The sequence below is a fragment of the Dermacentor silvarum genome, chromosome 5 (assembly GCF_013339745.2).
Source record: "Dermacentor silvarum isolate Dsil-2018 chromosome 5, BIME_Dsil_1.4, whole genome shotgun sequence".
Classification (NCBI taxonomy): Eukaryota; Metazoa; Arthropoda; class Arachnida; order Ixodida; family Ixodidae; genus Dermacentor; species Dermacentor silvarum.
In genome coordinates this window covers 129,401,506-129,422,700 of record NC_051158.1, presented here as the reverse complement: position 1 = coordinate 129,422,700, position 21,195 = coordinate 129,401,506, and the positions used below count along the sequence as shown (strand labels likewise).

At 49.8% G+C, this 21,195-nt stretch overlaps 1 long non-coding RNA gene across 1 annotated transcript in view; it reads left to right on the top strand.

Moving 5' to 3' along the window:
- Positions 1-13,226: 13,226 nt before the first annotated feature.
- The window catches only part of LOC119453758 (uncharacterized), a 49,538-nt gene continuing 41,569 nt past the window's right edge, over positions 13,227-21,195 (top strand). The window contains exon 1 of the long non-coding RNA XR_005192423.2: positions 13,227-13,379. This is a non-coding gene — a long non-coding RNA (uncharacterized LOC119453758). The remainder of the gene's footprint in view (positions 13,380-21,195) is intronic.

Below are 21,195 nucleotides of genomic sequence, written 5' to 3'. Positions count from 1 at the left end.
GACCGTGGTGCCTTTGTTAATGTGCTTGAATTCGTGGCTGAAGTTCGTGAGCATCACCCTTGCTTTCCCTGCACGTAGCTCAGCTATGCCTCTAGCGACGCAAATTTCATGGTCGAGCAGTAAGTGATGATCGCCCTCGATGACGCCCTCCATGTCTGCAGGCACTTCGTTACCGACGGATATCATTACGCTGGAGCGAAGCGGAACGGTGACTTGTTCTTCAAGCACATTCAAGGCATGGTAACTTATGCTTGTATCCGGTGGTATCGCGTTGTGCGTTGAAAGCGTTATCGACTTGGACCTTAAGTCGAGGACTTCACCGTGTTAATTTAGAAAGTCCATGCCTAGGATGACATCCCTGGAGCAGTGCTGCAGGATTACGAAGCTCGGCGGGTAACTGCGGTTGTTTACCGTGACTCGCGCTGTGCAGATTCCAGTCGGCGTTATTAGGTGGCCTCCCGCTGTCCGGATATCGGGTCCTTGCCCGGCTGTTTTCACCTTCTTCAACTTGGCGGCAAATGGGCCACTGAAGAGGGAATAGTCGGCTCCAGTGTCGACGAGAGCAGTGACGTTATGACCATCGATTAGCACGTCTAAGTCGGTAGACCATCGTCTGGCGTTGCGGTTAAGTCGTGGCGTCGGATCACGGCTGCGTCGGCTTGCTCCGCTGCTGCTACGTCGCGTCGGCAGGTCTTCTTTCGGCGGCGAAGTGTTGTCGTCAAGGATCTTGCCAGGCGGCGTGCTGATAATTCGTCGTGATGATTCGCGAATCTTCTTCGTCGGCGGCGGAGGATCTTCGGAATTGTGTCGTACAGCAACCGCACCTCCATCGGTTGCTGCCTTTAGTTTCCCGGATAGAGGCTCACGGACCCACCCCGGGCTGGGCCAATGTATGGTCGGCGCTGCGGCGACAGTTAACGTCCTGGTGACGGCGAGCGTGACGGTCGTCGTGGTTGCCACTGGGCTCCGGCGAGGTAGTCAGCGATGTCCCGTGGTCGCTCGCCAAGCTGTGGACGTGGCGCGTTGACGGTGAACCCTCGTAGGCCCATCTCGCGGCATGGGCATCGGCGGTAGACATGGCCGGCTTCCCCGCAGTCATAGAAGAGCGGGCGGTGGTCGGGGGCGCGCCAAATGTCCGTCTTCCTCTGGTAGCTGCGCTGGGCGACGGGCGGGCGTGCTGGCGCCGGCGGCGGTGCACGACGGAACTGCGGCGTTACGGGGCCCTGGCGCGAGTGCGGAGGGGGGCCTTGACGACGGGCGACGGCGGCGTAGGTCAGCGCTTCCGGTTGGGGTTGCGGCGATTGTGGCTGCACATTGGGAACTCCAAGTGAGCGCTTAACTTCGTCTTTGACGACGTCGGCGATAGATTCCACGTGAGGCTGCGACCTGGGAAAGAGCTTATGCAGCTCCTCGCAAAAGACCGCTCTGCTGGTCTCGCGCAGGTCGTCGGCGCCTAGCGCTTGAGCGTCGGTGTAGTTGGTCAGGGCATGGCAATTGTATTGCCTGACGCGCATTTCAAGCGTCTTCTCGATCGTTGTAGCCTCGACAAGAAATTCGGCGACAGTCTTGGGCGGGTTGCGCATCAATCCGGCGAATAGTTGCTCTTTGACATCCCGCATCAAGAACCGAACTTTCTTTTCTTCAGACATGTCGGGGTCGGCGTGGTAGAACAGAGAGACCAGCCTGGTCTCTCTGTTCCGCCACGCCTCAAACTAAATCCGAGCAGCGTCATCCAATGAAAAATAAACATGGCGCAGTTTGTCGTCGTCGCTACATTTGTTGAACGTCGCGGTCCTCTCATAAGTCTCTAGCCAGGTTTCAGGGTCTTCAGCCGATGATCCACGAAAGGTCGGTGGCTCCCGAGGTTGTTGCAGCAGGATGGGGGACGCTGGTGCTGCCATTCTTGTCGTTGACTTGGCCATGATTGCTGTGGTCTTTTCGGGAAGAAGTCCGTACTATGCAAGAAGTCCTTGCTGCCTGCGGCTAGCTCGCGGGTCTTTGGCGACGTTGGTGTTGTCCTCCGGTTTTGGGCTTGGATCGCGGCTTTTCGGGGGCGTTCGCTTCATGAACGCACTAGCACCTCCACCAGATGTTACGTAGTAGTGACGCTGAAGTAAACAGTCGTAAAACTGTTCATGACGAGACTGATTTTTTATTGGGCGAACCTGTGCCCACAAAAGCAAGCTACACTCGAAGCACAACGAAAGCCGCGAACACATTCGGCGGTCGTCGAAATCTGATCAGCGGCGAAACGCGTCGGCTTATATACCTGAGTCATCGAAGGTTCCAGATTAATCCCTGATGCCCGCGGGTCTTCCAGAAAGTTCTAGACAATTCGCGTTGGTCATACAATCAGATAACATAAGCGTCGGTGAAAACAGGCAACGGAAAGAAGCATCGATAACGTTCTAGAAACTTCCGATACAGGCGCGTCCTGCGCCGAGCGATGGCGTTTAACATTTGTTAGCCGGTGGAAAGCGGCCGCCGGTGAAAGATAAACATGTATACTTGTCAATATATATATATATATTGTAGTGGGGAATATACATGTAGGCGCCGTGGGCACTGCCATCGCTTCAGCGCGAGACCCGAGCTTGAGCTGCGGATGCCAACAGCTAGGACTGTGCCTAAAAGGGCACTTGGGATCCCTCAGACGAGTTTTAATGAACCCCCTTTCATTTGGTGGAAGTGCTGGGTAACCTCGAATACTGGAACTCCGAATCCGGACGCTAACCACTGCTACGACCATGCCTGACAACACCGCCCAGGAAGATACACCTCAGCCTCCAGCGGTCATCGTTTCTGGTGTGTTACGCCAGCGTGATCCTGCCGTCTTTAGCGGCACCGATGATCATGACGCGGAGGATTGGTTGTCATCGTACGAGCTGGTAAGCCGGCACAATAAGTGAAACGACGCCACCAATTTGCACAACGTGTTGTTTTGCCTTACCGGCGTCGCGAACCTCTGGTTCCGAAACCACGAATACAATTTCACCACATGGACTGCATTCAAGACAAGTTTTGCAGAAGTGTTCGGGCGCCCCGCTGTGCGCAAGCTTCGCGCTGAACAACGCCTACGTGGGCACGCACAACATCACGGTGAAACGTTCACCAGCTATATCGAAGATGTCATTGACCTCATACCTCTTGTTTTTTTCTGCGGCCGACAAGCTTTCGAAGCTGGGCACTCGAGCTTGCTGTGAGAGCAAGCAGGGCTGCCGCACTAGGCATGAGAAGCCTTTTGTCAAGTGCTCCAGAGGGGTTGTCTATGCCATCCCCTTGCACCCTTGTGGGCAGTTGTATATCGACCAAACCGAACGTTGCGTGAACGACCGCTTAAGGGAACATGCGTAAAAAGATAACGAAAAGGAGGGTAAGGGCCCACATTTGGTGGCCCATGTTACCACGTGTGGGTGGGACGCTCGATTTTATGAGACTACCATTCTGGGCAGGAGCGCCAATGCCCCTTCTCGACTTGCACTGGAGGCCTTCTTTACTAAGAACAGAGATCGCTGTATAAGTGATCCGTCTATCTCATTACTTGAAGCTGAATTTCACTCCTTGCGCAACTGCCTTTGATGTATACGTGCCCATCTTGTTTGGTATGTGCAAGCGTGACAAGAGTGTATATATATATATATATATATATATATATATATATATATATATATTATAGTGGGGAATATGCATGTAGGCACCGTGGGCACTGCCATCGCTTCGGTGCCAGACCCGAGCTTGAGCTGCGGATGCCAACAGCTAGGACTGTGCCTAAAAGGCCACTTGCGATCCCTCAGACGAGTTTTAATGAACCCCCTTTCATTTGGTGGAAGTGCTGGGTAACCTCGAATACTGGAACTCCGAAGCCGGACGACACCGCCTCCATGCCTGACGACACCGCCCAGGATGATACACCTCAGCCTCCAGCGGTCATCGTTTCTGGTGTGTTGCGCCAGCGTGATCCTGCCGTCTTTAGCGGCACCGATGATCATGACGCGGAGGATTGGTGGTCATCGTACGAGCTGGTAAGCCGGCACAATAAGTGGGACGACGCCACCAAGTTGCACAACGTGTTGTTTTACCTTACTGGCGTCGCGAACCTCTGGTTCCGAAACCACGAATACGATTTCACCACATGGACTGCATTCAAGACCAGTTTTGCAGAAGTGTTCGGGCGCCCCGCTGTGCGCAAGCTTCGTGCTGAACAACGCCTACGAAGGCACGCACAACATCACGGTGAAACGTTCACCAGCTATATCGAAGATGTCATTGACCTGTGTACGCGGGTGAATTCGTCAGTGGCAGAACAGGACAAGATAAAACACATTATGAAAGGCATTGATGAGGACGCCTTTCAAATGTTGTTAGCGAAGGATCCGCGTACCGTGGCTGACGTCATCAACTTGCGCCAAAGTTTTGACGAGCTACATAAACAACGCATCTGAGCTCGACGCCCACCACCCACGGAAGATTCGCTAGCCGCATTGGTTATTGGCGACAACCAGAAAACTTTGCTGACTAAGATGAAAGAATTTGTGCAGGAGGAGGTTGCGCGACAGCTCTCCATTTTGCCGACCGCGGAGAAGCCTTCTCCTCTTTCGCTCCAGCGATCCGGCAGATGATTCAAGAGCAAGTGACCGAAGCTCTTCCGTCTTCATCTCAGCCGGCTCCCGTGGCCGCACCTCTGACGCATGCTGAGGTGGCTGCACGGGCTCCTCGCCTACCGGTGTTGTCTCCTCCGCATTCAGCGCCTCGCCTGCTGCTGTTCTCTCCTGCACCTTTGCCTCGGCAGCCGGTGGCTCACTTCTTCGGTGCACAACAGCAGAATACAAATCCTTGGCGCACTGCTGATAACCGCCCCATATGCTACGCCTGCGGCACCCCGGGACATGTAGCACGCTTCTGCCGCCGACGTTTCCCGGCCTTCATGGCCACCACGCGAGCCCCCAACTACGGATTCCGACCATTTCGTATGCCACAACAGCCGCCACCGGAAGTCTACGTTGCTGATGACGTCCCAGCTCCGGAGTACCAGCCCTTTGGTGCTTGTCGCTCGCCTTCCCCCCGCCACCGCTCCCTCTCACCTATGCGTCGTCGGCCCAGTGCCAGTACTGAGGCGGAAAACTGATTTCCACAGTTCCTGAGGCACGAACTGCGTCGTCGTCAGAAAATCGAAGTCCTCGCTTCCCCCCGCTAGCCTTATTGAAGTGTCAGTGCATGGCATGAAATCTTTTGCGCTCGTCGATACAGGTGCCGCCATATCCGTGATTAGTGAAAAGCTTTGTCGTTTATTACGGAAGGTGACCATGACGCCTTCGGTACTATCGCTTCGAAAAGCCACCGCTCAACAAGTTCAGCCCGTCACTATGTGCAGTGCCAGGGTGCTGGTTCGCGACATTTTGTACTCTATTGAATTCTTTGTGCTAACCTGTTGCTCCCACGATGTGATTCTCGGCTGGGATTTTCTGTCGCGCCATCATGCCGTCATTGACTGTGCACGTGCTGAGGTTCAGTTCTCCGTTCTGTGCGACTTGCCATCTCACGACTTGCAAGTTCCTGATGGCAGGATCTGTGTAGCTTCAGATACTGACCTTCCTCCACACAGTGCTGTATTTGTCCCTGTTTCATGCACATCGCTTGCCGACGCGACGGTCTTGCTCACACCCGCTGCCGTCTTCAGTCGCCGCCATCCTATATCGTTGCCTTTCGCCCTCCTCACGGTTCACCATGGTGCTGTGGAAATACTGATTTCTAACCCAAATTCGCATGCTTTGGCTTTGCGCTGTGGTGAGACTATTGGCACCATCTAGACTGTGGACGCTGACGTTATTGTGTCTTTCCCTGCTGCCGACGACCAGGCTACAACTAACGTAACAGCACTGACGCCGCATGTGACATCTGACCGGATCTCACCAGATGTTTTTTGTCGCTCTATTGCCGATGATCTCGAACCGACACAACGTGACCGCCTACTTACCCTTTTAACGGACTTTCACGCCTCTTTTGACTTGCACCAAGCGTCATTAGGCCGCACAAGTACCGTTTCTCACCACATTGATACGGGGCGACACGCACCATTACGCCAGCGACCGTACCGCGTGTCATCCACCGGGCGTCGTGTCATTACTAAGCAAGTTGCGGACATGCTTGAACGTGGTGTTATCAGACCTTCATGTAGTCCTTGGTCGTCTGCCGTGGTACTAGTTAAGAAAAAAGATGGTTCGATTCGTTTCTGTGTGGACTATCGTCGCCTTAACAAGATGACACGAAAAGATGTCTACCCTCTACCGCGTATAGATGACGCCCTGGATTGTCTACATGGTGCCGAATTCTTTTCTTCTTTGGACTTGCGATCGGGTTATTGGCAAGTCCCGATGGATGAGTCCGACCGCTCGAAGACAACTTTCATTACGCCTGACGGCCTGTATGAATTTACGGTGATGCCATTCGGCCTATGCAAGGCACCCGCGACATTCGAAAGAATGATGGACAATCTTTTGCGAGAACTCAAACGGAAGACGTGTTTGTGTTACTTAGACGACGTAGCAGTTTTCTCCCCTGATTTCACCACTCACCTCGCTCGTCTACCCGAAGTTCTGACTTGCCTTGCCAACGCCGGCCTTCAACTCAACTTGAAAAAGTGCCGCTTCGCAGCCCGCCAGTTCACCATACTTGGTCACGTCGTTTCCAAAGACGGCGTCCGTCCCGACCCTGACAAGCTTCGTGCTGTCGCAGAATTTCCGCGGCCGACTACAGTGAAAGAGCTCAGAAGTTTTGTCGGTCTCTGCTCTTATTTTCGTCGCTTTTTCGCAATTTTGCCTGCATCGTCGTACCTCTGACGAAGTCCTGGCTGGGCCTGGTGACCTTCGTGATTGGACTCCGGCATGTGAAAAAGCCTTCATCACTCTGCGTCGTCTACTTACCTCACCGCCCATTCTTGGTGACTAAGACCCCTGTGCTCCGACCGAAGTTCACACGGATGCCAGCGGCATTGGTCTTGGAGCCGTCCTTGCGCAACGCAAGCCTAGCTTCCCGGAATATGTGGTTGCCTATGCTAGTCGTGCCCTCACACAGGCAGAAGCCAATTATTGTGTCACAGAAAAAGAGTGTTTGGCTATAGTTTGTGCTTTAAGCAAATTTCGCCCTTACCTTTATGGCTATCCCTTTGACGTTGTGACAGACCACTACGAGCTGTGCTGGCTTGCGTCACTGAAAGACCCGTCGGGGCGTCTTCGACGTTGGGCTCTTCGACTCCAGGAAATTGACATTCGCGTCATCTATGCAGCGCTTACTGTTTCTGACATGCCTTCTGAACAGAGAAAGGATCCGTGGATTGCGTCTTTCATTGACATTCTAACTACTTCTTCAGCGGATACATGCCCTCGAGCCCTTCGTCGCCAAACCACCCATTTTGTGGTGCGGAGCGCCATCTTGTACCGCTGGAACTATCAGCCAGACGGTCGCAAATGGCTGCTCGTCATCCCTTGCCATTAGCGTTCCGACATATGCACGTATCTCCACGTCTACCCACAACAAGCACATGCTGGCGTCCTGAAACGTACGAGAGGCTCCGCCAGTGGTACTACTGGCGAGGCATGTATTCTGATGTGCGCAAATACATTCGGTCATGTGCAGCCTGTCAGCGACGCAAGACAACTCCTCATACGACAGACCCACTGCGACTTTTACCGTGCCCTGCACGTCCTTTTGACCGAGTCGGGGTCGACCTGTATGGGCCCCTTCCATGCACTGCTAACGGAAATCGTTGGATAATTGTCGCAGTAGACCATCTAACAAGATACCACGAAACTGCTGCACTTGCATCGGCTGCTGCTCGCGATGTCGCAGCATTCCTCTTACGGCATTTCGTCTTACGGCACGGCGCACCGCGAGAGCTGCTCAGCGACCGAGGCCGCGTCTTCTTGTCGGGCGTTATTAATGAGCTACTGGCGGCGTGCCGCACTATTCACCGCACCACCATGGCGTATCACCCGCAGACTAACGGTCTAACGGAACGGTTCAACCGCACTCTTGGTGACATGTTCACAATGTACGTTTCGTCGGATCATTCCAATTGGGACGACGTCCTCCCTTTTGTGACTTACGCGTACAATATCGCCACTCAGGCTACCACAGGCTTCTCACTATATTTTCTTCTTTATGGACGTGAACCATCATCTACCCTTGACACCGTACTTCCGTATCACCCGGACGCCTCTGAATTCACCCCGCTTTCAGAAGTTGCTCGACATGCTGAAGAGTGCCATCAACTGGCTCCCTCAATCACGTCGGATACCCAAGGCATCCAAAAAGATCGCTGCGACCACGATCAGCCAACACAGTCCTTCGCCGTGGATTCTCACGTCTGGCTTCGGCTGCCATTCCAATCTCCAGGCCTTAGCCCAAAGCTTGCTCCAAAACATCAGGATCCGTACCGGATCGTCGAATGTACATCGCCTGTCAACTATGTGGTCGAACCGGTGACACCATCTTCGGACAAGCGCCGCCGTGGCCGCGAGATGGTTCACATCAGCCGCCTGAAGCCGTACCACGACCCCCTCGTCGTGTCATCACCTTAGGTCGCCAGGATGGCTCACCTTTGCAGCGGGGGCAATTTTAGTGGGGAATATGCATGTTGGCGCCATGGGCACTGCCATCGCTTCGGCGAGTAACCCGACCTCGAGCTGCGGATGCCAACAGCTAGGACTGTGCCTAAATGGCCACTTGCGATCCCTCAGACGAGTTTCAATAAATCCCCCTTTCAATATATATATATATATATATAATATTCTTCCCTTCCACTACACAGCTTTGAGTGTACCGCTTGTCTTTGTCTGCCTTTCTTGTGTCTGTGTTGTTGATTGCGCCAAGTTACTTGTTCAATTCAATAGCTTTGCTGTGAAACATTAAGAGCCGTATGTCGTCGTTACTAAGGTAGTATAACTGGTCGCAATAGAGGTTCTTTGCCTGCTCGTCTTAAAGAAGGGCGAGAAGCGAGTGCACTATACTACAAAGGCAGTATTCTATACAGATACGTGCACATTAAATACTATATATATACATATATATATATATATATATATATATATATATATATATATTGTAATGCAATCAAGGAGACAGAGACAGCACTCGTTCCTGGGCCAACTGTTCTATCCTCTCTTTCACGTCATCTTCTTGTTCGCGCCCTAGCGCCCGGTGCCCGAGCGCCCGAGCCTAAGTGTATCTCCTCAGCTTTACACTCAGCCTCGCTGCAAGTTTCCGCCATGGCTGGCGAAAACACCACTTAACATGGAGGCAACCTGTTCAGCGTGTGAAGTCGTCGTTGGTGGGACGTCCAGCGCTCAACCAGCTTCTTTGGTGGGCGGCACTGGCAGTTGCGCGCTGGTCGCAGGTCTTGCCGCCGATTATCCTGCCGCTCAGCATTGTAAGGTTCCGCCGAATATGAGGAGATTCCCTCAAAGGGTGCTCCGCTGACCGCTATGGGTGGTGTAACCGCCAGCAGTCCTCCCCGCCTCTCCTCAGGCCGTCGAAGAACATCATCTGAAGAGCTGTAGAGGCTGTCCACGGATAGCGATGCCCTGAATTACTGGAGGGCATAGTAGGAGCCACTCCTAAGCGGTGTTGTCGTGTTTTCCACATGGCTCGAATTAGTGGCAACTGGCTGTAGAGGCCCTGGCCGGCCTCGCTTCTCGTCCGGTCTGCCGCGACTGTTGTCTGAAAAAGAGGACGGCGACACATTGTCCGAGAACGTAGACAGGAACCCACTGAGCAGCACGGGCGCCAGGGCCATCGGCACCCCACCGCTGCGATGGCCACCATGCCCCGGGTGCCGCACCGACTCTGAAGGGCGCACCTTTAGAACACCGCCACAGCTGCTGGAACTACGAGGTGCTCGTGCTGGCCGCTGCTGAACATCCGAAGATGCCGAAGTGCCGCCACCGCTCTCCTGCTGCGGTGGTGGCCCCGGGCAACAGGCATCCCGCAGTGAAGGTTGTCTGTGATGCGTTCCCTGCGACCTGTCACACCTGACACTCCTGATGACAAGGACGATGACGGCACAGGGTGGAGGGGGATTGCACGCGCCTGCTGCTGCCGCCTAGGGAGGAGTAGGACACGCTCTGGGCCATTCGGTCCAAGCCCTGGTGCGGAAATCGCTGCTTGAGGCGCAAGTCGAACGCCGTCTCGTAGATGGGCCGCTGGCGGGTGAACTCGTCGGCGGACGGCGCTCTCCCTGCAGCAGGGATGGCGTGTGCCGGAGTGGGGCTCTTGTTGCGCTGCTCATTGGCCCTCAGCAGCCGCAGAGCCACGGCGGCTGGACCGGTGTCCCATGGGGCGCAGTACTGTACATCACCAGCATCGTCACCGCATGCCTCTGCGACCAACACTGCTGTTGATGCAGCTTCATCTACTGTCTTGGAGGCCTTGCTGCCGGGTTCGGTAAGGATGGCGGAGGGCGCCGACATGGAGTTCGAACCGGAGGCCTGTGGCTGATGTGTTGGCGGCTGAGGGCTCGATTCGCTGCCGCTGTTGCTGAATCGTTGGTTCTCGGCTGCGATCTTTGATGATGACTAGGTGCAGCTGATGCTCGGGAATGTAGGGGCAGCGCAGGCATTAGGGAGCGGGCGGATACCAGGTGGTTCTAGCGTAAGTGGTGGTCGCCTGGAGTAAAGCAGACGGTGTCCACCGGTGAGCTGGTGTCTGTGGCGGGGCAGCCTGTGGAACACTCTGTCGGCGCGTTGCTGTGAACACCTGCCACAGGATCAAAGCAGTAGCTCGCCGGAGCGCCGTGCGCAGAATTTCGCTGGTTGAACTCGCCGCAGGCATAAGGTAGGTGGCAGAAAGCAGTTATCATAGCTGCACTCCATTTAAGCCAGGACCGCTGCTTGATACCTTCATAGTTTTCCCATGCCTTGGCGGCACCTCGAAGTCGCCCCGCTGCACTCAGCCATATCGTATTGTCTGGCAAGGCCTGGCGTGTGCCGAGCGCGTTGGCTGCTTCCACCCACAGAATGAGGTCATTCTGAAATCCACGGAACTGCTGTAGTTCCGAGGCAGCAGGTGATGGAAAGGCTTCTAGAGGGAAACCGGAAGTGGCTGAAACGATGTTGTCCAGCTGCTGTGACAGCAGCGAGATCGCTCACAAGACGTCGGTTAAGCTGTCGGTTGAGCCAGAGGCGGAATCTGCGCGCCTTGAGCCGGCGGCAGCGGCCGCAGTACTCGGGCCAGCCAGACCAGTGGCCAATAAAGCGTGAACGGCATCCGTTGAGCCTGAGCTGGTGGCGGCTGCGGTACTCACTGTAGCCGTGAGCATGGCCAGCGGAGCGTGAACGGCATCCCTTGTTGGTTTAGATGTCGGTGATGTCGTGGGGCAGAGATCCAGGGCATGGGAAGCGTCGACGGCGTTCCCTAGTCGCAGGAGGAACCCAAGACGGCGAGATTCCATGTCCAAGGCAGCGTGGACGGCACCTTGGCGGCTCGAGATCGAGTCCCACGTACGGCATCCATGACAAGGGAAGCGTTGATGGCGTTCCCTCGCAGGGCGACGAGATGCAGGAGGACGCTAGGCCTCCGCAGGACGTTATCAAAGGCTGGAGCACCTTAAGGCTGAGCATTCGTTTGCTGCGCCATTGTAAAGGAATCAAGGAGACAGAGATAACACCCATTCCTTGGCCAGCTGATCTATCCTCTGCTTCGTCCTCGTCTTCCCCTCGTTCGCACCCTAGCACCCAAGCCTAAGTGTATCTCGTCTCTACTATATATATATATATATATATATATATATATTGGGCAGCAGCAATTATTTGGTGTAATAACTGCCCACTTGAGAATTACACATAGCACATACGCCCTACCGCCATAGCATGAACATTGAAATGCTACCGTACAGTAAAGTAATCACAAACACAGATACACAAATCTGGAATACTATTGATGACATTTGAGAAAATAAAGAGCTTAGTAGTGGCGCAAGCGTAAAATAGAACACTATTACAGGCAGCAATAATGAAAACTGCTATTTTGGTTTTACCTGCCTAAACATAACATGACGAAGTGTTTGTCAGTCTGCAACGTGTCGGCAAAGCTGGAAAAAATATAACGTGCCATCTATGTAGTGCTCTGAAAATACACACACTGAGAGCATTGCAAGCAAATTGCACCTCTGCTAGAAACAGTGATGCTGGCTGTGATGGCGTTATTAGGTGCGGCCGCTCATTTGTGCACTCACGTAAGTGTTCTGGGAAGGTAGCCGACCTATACAAACAGCGTTGGGCTATGTGCTAGAGCACGCTAAAGAAAGGTAACATTTTCCGCTACTAAAGACGTTATGCAACACCTATAGCGTGGAAGTGATACTACACATACACACACACACACATATATATATATATATATATATATATATATATGTGTGTGTGTGTATGTATATATATATATATATATATATATATATAAAGATAGGGAGAGCGAGAGAGGGTTACTCTGTGGCCGCGTTTCGATGGTAGCGTAATGCCGAAACGCTCGAGTACCTAAACATCAGTGCACGTTAGAGAACCTGAAGTCAACAAAATTAATGAGAAGCCCCCAGTGCGGCGTTTCTCATAACAAGATCGTAGTTTGGGTACGTAAAATGCCTCAAATTATTCTCAGCCCTTTGTTTTCCTTCTTCTGCACGCACCGACCAGGAGTAGGTGGTCGAGTGGTCTGTTTAAGTGTTTCCATCGAGCAGATTGTAGAAGGACAACATTATTACCCAACACGGAACGCCTTAACAGAGCTGTGTGCCAACGTATTCGCACGTCTCCACTCGAACCATATACAAGGACAAACAAAATGAGAGAATCAGTGATCAAATAACTTATTGTAAATACGATCAAACAAACAGTTGAGATTAGAAATCAGGTGCACGAGAAGCACATAATCAGTTGTGTTGCATGCAGTGCAAGAATTTATGCCATGAGGCCCCTCGAAATGTGGGGAAAAGTCAAGCTAGGTTAATGATATGGTAAGCTTTGCTTATCTTGGATGTCAACCTATATAAAGTTTGCTCATATACAGTCATCAAATTCATCTGCATGTAAAATAAGGCTGCAGTCAATTCACATCCATAATTCACTACCTGAAGCTCTATAATTGTCATTGCATAGCCGATTTGTGGTGTCCAACAGGTATGAAAGAAAATGAAATTGTTTTTATGATTCTCTTGCAGCGTTCTTTTTAATTTCTGATTTTTCAAACACGAAGGAAGGTCGTCAGCATAATGAAGAAAGCAATTTTTATTGCCATTCTCGTATCAGTTGTCTTCCGAGTTTCTGGTGAATCTCGACCAAAGAAACAATAAAAGCCGACGTATGTTAATGTCCCAGTCAAAACTGACGGAGGTGAGACACGGTAGAGATATTTTGTTGCTCTTCTGTTGCTGCACCGGGTCACTATCTAAATTCCAAATCACCATCTGTCAAACATCCCAAACACCCTCCCATCTTTTGTTCAAGATACGCCCCACATCCTAAGAATTATCGACTAGATGCCGACTAGATTAACACCAACAAAATCCTCTCCGACCGCGCTATTGTAATAACTTTTGATGTTTCTGCTGTTTACACGAACATACTCATGAATGAAGAAATTGAAGCCGTGTCGAAGTACCTTGCAGTCCATCCTCTACCTGTCAATTCCCGAGATAGTTCTCACACTCAGCTATTCCGAATTCGATTCTATTCACAACCTACAAACTTTCGGCAGAAGCATGGGAACGCCATTCACTTTCACGTATGCCAACATTTTCATGGGACAGCTTGATGTAAACCTGAAATAATCAAACCCTTTAAAAACGCTCACCTACCTGCGTTACATTGACGACATATTCATAATATGGTAACACGGCACAAACCCGCTAACCGACCTAATTAGCCATTTCAACAGCTTTCACCGCAGTATTAAGTTTACTGCTCACCACTCTCCTAGTCAAATGAACTTCCTCGGCGCCACGGTTTATATAGAGAAGGGAAAACTGAGAACGACACTTTGCCGGAAGCCTACGGATAGCCGGCGGTGTTTAGACTACACCAGCCATCACCCGTGACACTGCAAGCAAGGAATTCTTGTCGACAAGGGAAACAAATAAGAAGAATCTGTAGCGAAAACAGCGATTACATCCACCACTTAAATGACCTTAAAGTAACGCTAGTGGAACGAAACTATCCACAAATTCCTCTCGATCGGGCTTGTGACGTCGTGCTAAGATTTAAAGGCAGTCGGCATTAGGTAAGAAATATCCAGCACCAGAATCTGATAGACCGACAGCCTTTATAACAAAACATTTTTATATCTTGACCCTAAAAGTATATTGGATAAGAAATTTCTTGTCATTCCGTAGGCAATTCACCGTCATCGATAACTATATTTCCAGTAACAGCGATGTAACATCTGGCGTACCACAAGGAAGCGTACTCGTACCATTATTTTTCTGATCTATATTAACGACCTACCATCCGAAATAACGTCATCCATTCGCTTGCTCGCAGACGATTGTGTGATCTATCATCAAATCTGCTCACCTTCCGATCACGTCGCTCTTCAATGAGATCTCGACGGTATTACTAACTGGTGCTCTTCTTGGCAAATGACCCTAAACACTGATAAATGCAAACTAATAACACTCACCCACAAAAAGACATTTTCCGCTTTCGATTACTCACTAGATAAGAACCCGGTTACACTCACCAACTCTTACACGTACCTCGGCATTCTCCTTGCACCTAACCTGTCATGGTCTGCGCACATCGAAAAAAGAACTGCTAAAGCCTCACGTACGCTCGGTTATATTAAACGTAACTTGCGCAATCCTCCTGCCCTCACCAGACAAATCACCTATTAGACATTCGTAAGGCCACAACTGGAAATCGCCGCCCCTAACTGGTCACCTCAGCAAGCTTACCTAATCGCGACTCTCGAGTCAGTCCAAAAACGCGCCGCCCGCTTTATTGTGAGAGATTATCACCGCAACTCTAGCGTGAATAGCATTAGGTCATCTTTATCCCTCTCATATTTTAATCACGAAGAACCATAGCATTGCTTTGTCTGTTTCATAAAATAGTCCATAGCACGCGCCCGTCCACCATGCCGCTCACTCGTCCATCTCGTAGTTCTCGGCGTCTGAATAATCATCTCAGTTTCCAGCGCATCTTTGGCCGAAGCAATGCTTTCAATTCATCCGCTTTACCACCTGCCATTCTGTATTGGAATAACCTACCACACGACATAGTTGACATTCTTGACCTTGTATCCTTCAAAGCACGCTTATGCATATTATTTCCATAATTCATCACAACTAGCCTGAATACACACCTAAGTAAATACCTTTAACGAAGTTGTATATTTTTTTTGTATTGTATTGCGTTAACCTTGTTAGAGACCTGTTCTTTCATCTTCACCAGCTACCATTTGTATAATTTCTTGGTACTCCTTTCTTCCTACTTTACACAGTTGTTTTGTTTCATTTACCGCGTTATTTAATGTAGCGTTCCTGGTTAAAATGACACAATGGACTTTACTATGGAACTGGTGTCCACCTTAGCTCCACATTATTTTAACTTCATCTTCCTTTTCTCCCATCCCCAGGTTCCTGCGCTTCATCTTCTATCCGAAGGCTCATACCACTTCACTACAGTGTACTAGAATAGGGGCAGTGTGCTCACTGCCGTATCCCCGCGCCGCCCCGCCGCGGCGCACTCAGTGTTGACTGCTCCGGCGCCCGCCAGAGGCGCTGCCGCCAGTTTCTCCTGAAAACTTCCCTAGCTTGGTATGGAGTACGTTCTGTTGGATCGCGACGTTGACCGTTCTCCCTAAGGGCTGCAGAAGATAGCGCCAACCTTTCCTTTATGAAAACTAACCACTTAAACTAACCACGTTGTCGGCTCTCGACTGCAAGTGCCGCCGGCGTTTTCAGCAGTATCCTCTCTGCTTGCTCTGTGCTTGACGCTTTACTCAATGTGCACTCTTAGTGAGTGAGAATGGCTAGCCGCCGTCGAAAATACTGCTATGCACCCGAGTGCAGAACTGGCTACAGTCGTGTGAAAGATGCACCAAAGGCGTCTTTGCTCAGCGTTCCACGTGATGAAGAACGGCGAAAGGAATGGGAGAGGAACCTCAACCGTGCAGATACGACACTGCAGGAATCTTGCGGGTCTGTCATTTACACTTCAAACCGCGATTCATAATTAGGGACCAGTGCACCTTATAGAATGCAAAGAGGTGTGAATTCCTCGCGAAAATTGCCACTGCTATCAGAAAACGCTGTTCCCACGATTCTTCCGAATTTACCACAGTACGTGACGAAGACGACACCGAAGCCCAGGAACAAAAGGAAAAGGTGCGAAAGGGCCGAAGCGCCCGCGAAGAAAAGCCGAAGCGCACTAGACAGTAGCTATTCGTAGTTTTCACCGGCTGCTCCCGTCGCTTCCGGGATCATTCTTTATTTCGTTGTAAATAAACATTGTTATAGCATAAATGTACACCCGTGAGCAAAAGTATACGGACTAGGGATTGCGCGATAAAGCTGATTTTCTTTAACTGCCTGCGAATGCAACTTGAAATTCAGGACTGCAGTCCAATCTTGGCATTGCGAGCTTTAAAGTGTACTCGTCAATTTCAGTTTATGCATGTTAATTACAAAGAAATTGAGTTTTTTCGGGCGACCCTGTGGTCTGTATACTTTTGCTGACGGGCGTACCTGGTATTTTCATCCTTTCGATTTCATGTCGCATTAACGTTACGAAAGATGTAATACATAAATAACCAGCTAACCAGCTTAAATTGTGCAGCAGTGATACCTAAATATTTAATTTCGTGAATAGATGGGGCAACGTGAAAATGTGTAAGGCGCTGCACGCCTTACCTGCGAAAAAAAAACAAAAAAAAACGAAGTGGTGGTTAAATTCGGCGTGGTGGTGCTGGAAACGCGGATGCGCGGTCGTTGTGGCGAAACCACACTGACCGTTTTATCGATCAGCTGCAGAAAAAAACTCGAGTGCCTCTTGCTACCGTCATTGCAGCGGCCGTATCAAGCCTTTAACAGAACAGCATGAATAGCAAGGCTAGTTTATCCGTGCCTCCAAAACATCGCCAACCCTCTGTGGATCAGCCGCAACAATAGTAATTTATTTCACTGTACACTGCGAAGGTGCACCAAAAGAACTTTCGTGCGCTGCACGTCGTGCATTTTACTTTTATATGGTGAAAACAGCAACAAGTGATAGCTGTTTTACCGCGACGCATAGGTAAGTTTCAGGTGACGCTGCGAGCCGCGCCACCTGTCGGCGGCGACACGAAGTGCGTCAAGCTCTGCCGCGGTGTGAGCGCACTACAACTCTTCTAGTACTCTGTACACTTCACTCTTCCAGGTTTCTTTTGCTAACCCCTCCTGGGGATTGAAAACGTTTCCAATGGAAGCACATTCAACCGAGCCACGTTCACCGATTTACCAAACCGTCTTCAATATTCCTTTCTGAGTGGCTGTATTTGTCACACAGTAAGGACCGCAATATTGCCACATAGTAAGGACCTCACTAGAATGAGGTCGGTGACTTGCATGTCTGGGGTGTCTGAGCAATGTCTTTTGTGAAAATTGTTTTTCATTCGTTTCCGGTGCCTCTCCTCCTAAGATTTTTGTTCCCTCTCCTCCATTAGCTTGAGAGTTTCTAGGATCCCCAACTCACGGTCTGCCTGCAAAATAGGGGTTTCTCCTGAAGAAGCGAACTGTGGACTTCATGCCAAGCCCCTGGTGAAGGAGCGATTGTGAACTTTTACAGCTGCTTCTAAAGAGCATTCCCATCCACCAGGGAAACTATCGTACATCCTGATGCACTGCTTAACATCTCTTACAGCACGCTCTGCAAGCCCATTTGCCGCTGGATGGTATGGCGCACAGAACCAGATGAATATATTGTGTTCTCGGGCCCATCTTGCTAGTTTTTCACTCTTGAACGCTTCACCTTTGTCACATACGATAGTCCTGGTAGTCTTAAACACATCCCTTTCGAAGAGATCGATGACGCTATTTGCATATTATTTTCCTGCCCGTGCCGCAACCATCCTGGTACATTCGTCTATAACCAGGAGAAATCTTGCGTTTTTCTGACTCCTTCTCGTTTCTTATTCAGTTCGGCGAAGTCCAGGTGCATGACTTCAGAAGGCACGTTCGAGTGACATGGTATTATTGTGGTCCATAGGTTGCTTATATTTCACTTTGTTGACTTTGCAAATATGGCATGAACGAACGCACTGATTCACTTCTACCTTCATGTGAGGCCACGTAAATCGCTTAAATAGCGTGTTGTAGGTGTCCCAAAATCCGACGTGTCTTCCAGATTCTGCGCCATCGTGGTACAATAAAGCACGCTGGGAAAGCACTCGTAGGATATCATGTCTATACCTGTTGCGTCTCGTCCCTTGGTAGTCCTTCGACTAAAACCGCATCATCCCAATATACGTTGATTTTCAGTTTCTTGATATCTGGTCTGGATAGCAGAAAGTTGTACGTCGCACCCTCCAGCACCAATACTTCACTCTCTACTTCATGGCCTTGGAACTTAATGTTCACCGAGGCCCACTGTTTATTCAATGTCACTTCTCCATCGTAACCTTGTACTTGTAGCACTCTACGACTACGTAGGTGACTTGCATCCACCAGCTTGGCATTTATTATAGACACAGGAGCGCCGCTGTCCACCAAAGCCATCCTATGCATGTTTCCCACTTTGACGGGAATATGACGTAGACTACGGGAAGTTAGATAAACCATCTGAGTTGTGGTCATCGGGTCGGACTGATCACCCTTCTTTATCAGTTTGTATGTCAGCGGAAACAATTGAGCGTCGCTGTCAACATTGTTAACTCGACCTGTGGGAGCGTGCCAACCCAAGTTCTCTGTGCTGCTTCCAAGGTTATTGCGCGCCAGTCGGTCTGAAGCAAGTGCTTGTGCTAGTAGTTAGTTTTTCTTCTGACGTAGATGGTATGTGCTGAAGGCACTCCAGGAGCTCGTCTATAGTTTTCGGTGCGCGTACTTGCATTTGCTTCAGCACTTCAGCATGGAGTTCATGCATTATTAGGACCATTACGGCAGAATATGCAGGCACGGGCTTAGCTAGGTATAAAAGGCGGCGTTTGTTAAGGAAATAGTCGACGAGGGAGCCCTGCTTGAATTTGAAATTAAGCCCGGAGTCTCATGTCTGTACCGGGTTGGTTCGGAAAGTCGTCAAGAATGTTTCCTTCCATTGGCTCCAAGAGTTGTCATCTTCAATAATGTGCAGCTCGTACCACTTGCGTGCAACACCTGTCAAGCAACAAAGCATGTTAGTAATTTTGTCCTCATCAGAGTGCCACATGTTCTTCCTAGCGGCATGTTCATAGAATTCAAGCCAACTTTATGGGCTTGAAGGCATATCGTCGAACGCATCGAGCTCTACAAATTTAGTCACCGGCTTCTCAGCGTTTAGCGAGCTAATAAGCGATGTCCCCAGTTGGTTTTGTTGCACAATCTGTTCCTGCTGTATCTGAAGAGTTTTCAAAACGAGTCTCATCTTCTCCGCCGTAGACTGTGATCTAGAGTCCTTTTGACACATCGGTTGAAGAACGAGCTAGTTGAAGGTCACCAGACGCAAGTTCACTTTCACAGCACCCTTCCGGCGTAGTTCAGCAATGTCCACAGAAGCCTTCTCCAAAACCAGGCTCCCGAGTTCTGCCGAGTTAAGTTCACGAGGTAGTTCCATCGCTGGTTCATCTTGAGCTTGAATCTCAAAAAGATTATCTTCTCTACGGAGGTCTCCTCAAGGAAAAATGTCACCCACATGATGCAGTCGATTGTCGGATGCGCCAAAATAATGTAGCGTTCCTGGTTAAAACGACACAATAGACTTTTCTATGGAACTGGCGTCCACCTTAGCTCCATTTTATTTTATCTTCTTCCTCCTTTCCTCCCATACCCAGGTTCCTGCGCTTTATGTTCTATCAGAAGGCTCATACCGCTTCATTTATATTGTTAGATATTTGTTCTTTCATGTTTACCCGGCAACAATGTATAATGTCTTTGTACTCCTTTCTTTTTGCTAATTTCCTGTAACCTCCCCTCCCGCAATACTCCTTCGGGAGCCTGTGAGGTAACTAACTAACTAACTAACTAACTAACTAACTAAATAAATAAATAAATAAATAAATAAATAAATAAATAAATAAATAAATAAATAAATTCTAATGCCCTACTAAACATTAACATCCTATGAAACTACCACCCATTATTATGAAGTAACGAGCGTCTGGGAAAAGCGTTCCCGGATGCACCAAGGGTTACCTATCACCGCAAACCAAATTTTAAAGTCATGTTGGTGCACGCAAAAGTCAGCCAACATCATTCCCCCGTATTAAAAGCATGTTCTCGCCCCAGATGCAAAACCTGCAGGCACCTTCAAAGTGACCTTAAAATTAAAAGCACTGCAAATAGCTATACACACGAACTGAAAGCTAGCTTTACTTCCACTAGTTCCAATGTAGTTTATATGCTTTAGTGTTCCTTCTGTAAGAAACAATATATCGACGAAAAGGGACATATCAATTAACGTCAGGTGAATAGGACATCGCGCGAACACAACTAAATAGCTTCCGAAAGCCGTCGCCGAGCATTTCAGCTAACCAGGTCATAACTTTGATGAACTCTACATACTACAGTCTAATTTCCGTTCTGCGCGAGACAGAATGTATAGAGAATCATACGTCATCCATAAGTTCCAAACATTGCAACCAATAATCATTAACGTTTCAAAGGGAGCTTTAGAATGTAATCGCTATGCTAAACTTCAAACTATATTCAATAACACTTACGTATTTTTCATTGATTTGCTTAGTTTATTTGTTGTTGTTTTTCTTTTTATTATTGGGTTGTCAATAATATTCCAACCTCCCTTTCCTTTCATTCATTCCATTCGTTCTTATATTTTTATATTAGTTTTTTCCCTCAAGCACCATATTTCTGCCGCTACTTTTGTTCTCTCTTTCAGAGACACGATAGTTCACTGACTTCCACCGGAGCTGATAACCCCCCCCCCCTCCACATCGTCCAGCCCCCTTCCACGAAAAGAGGAACATGACACGTCTACCGGCAAACACATGGCGCTGCCTCAAATTCCTCCACCGCCGATATGT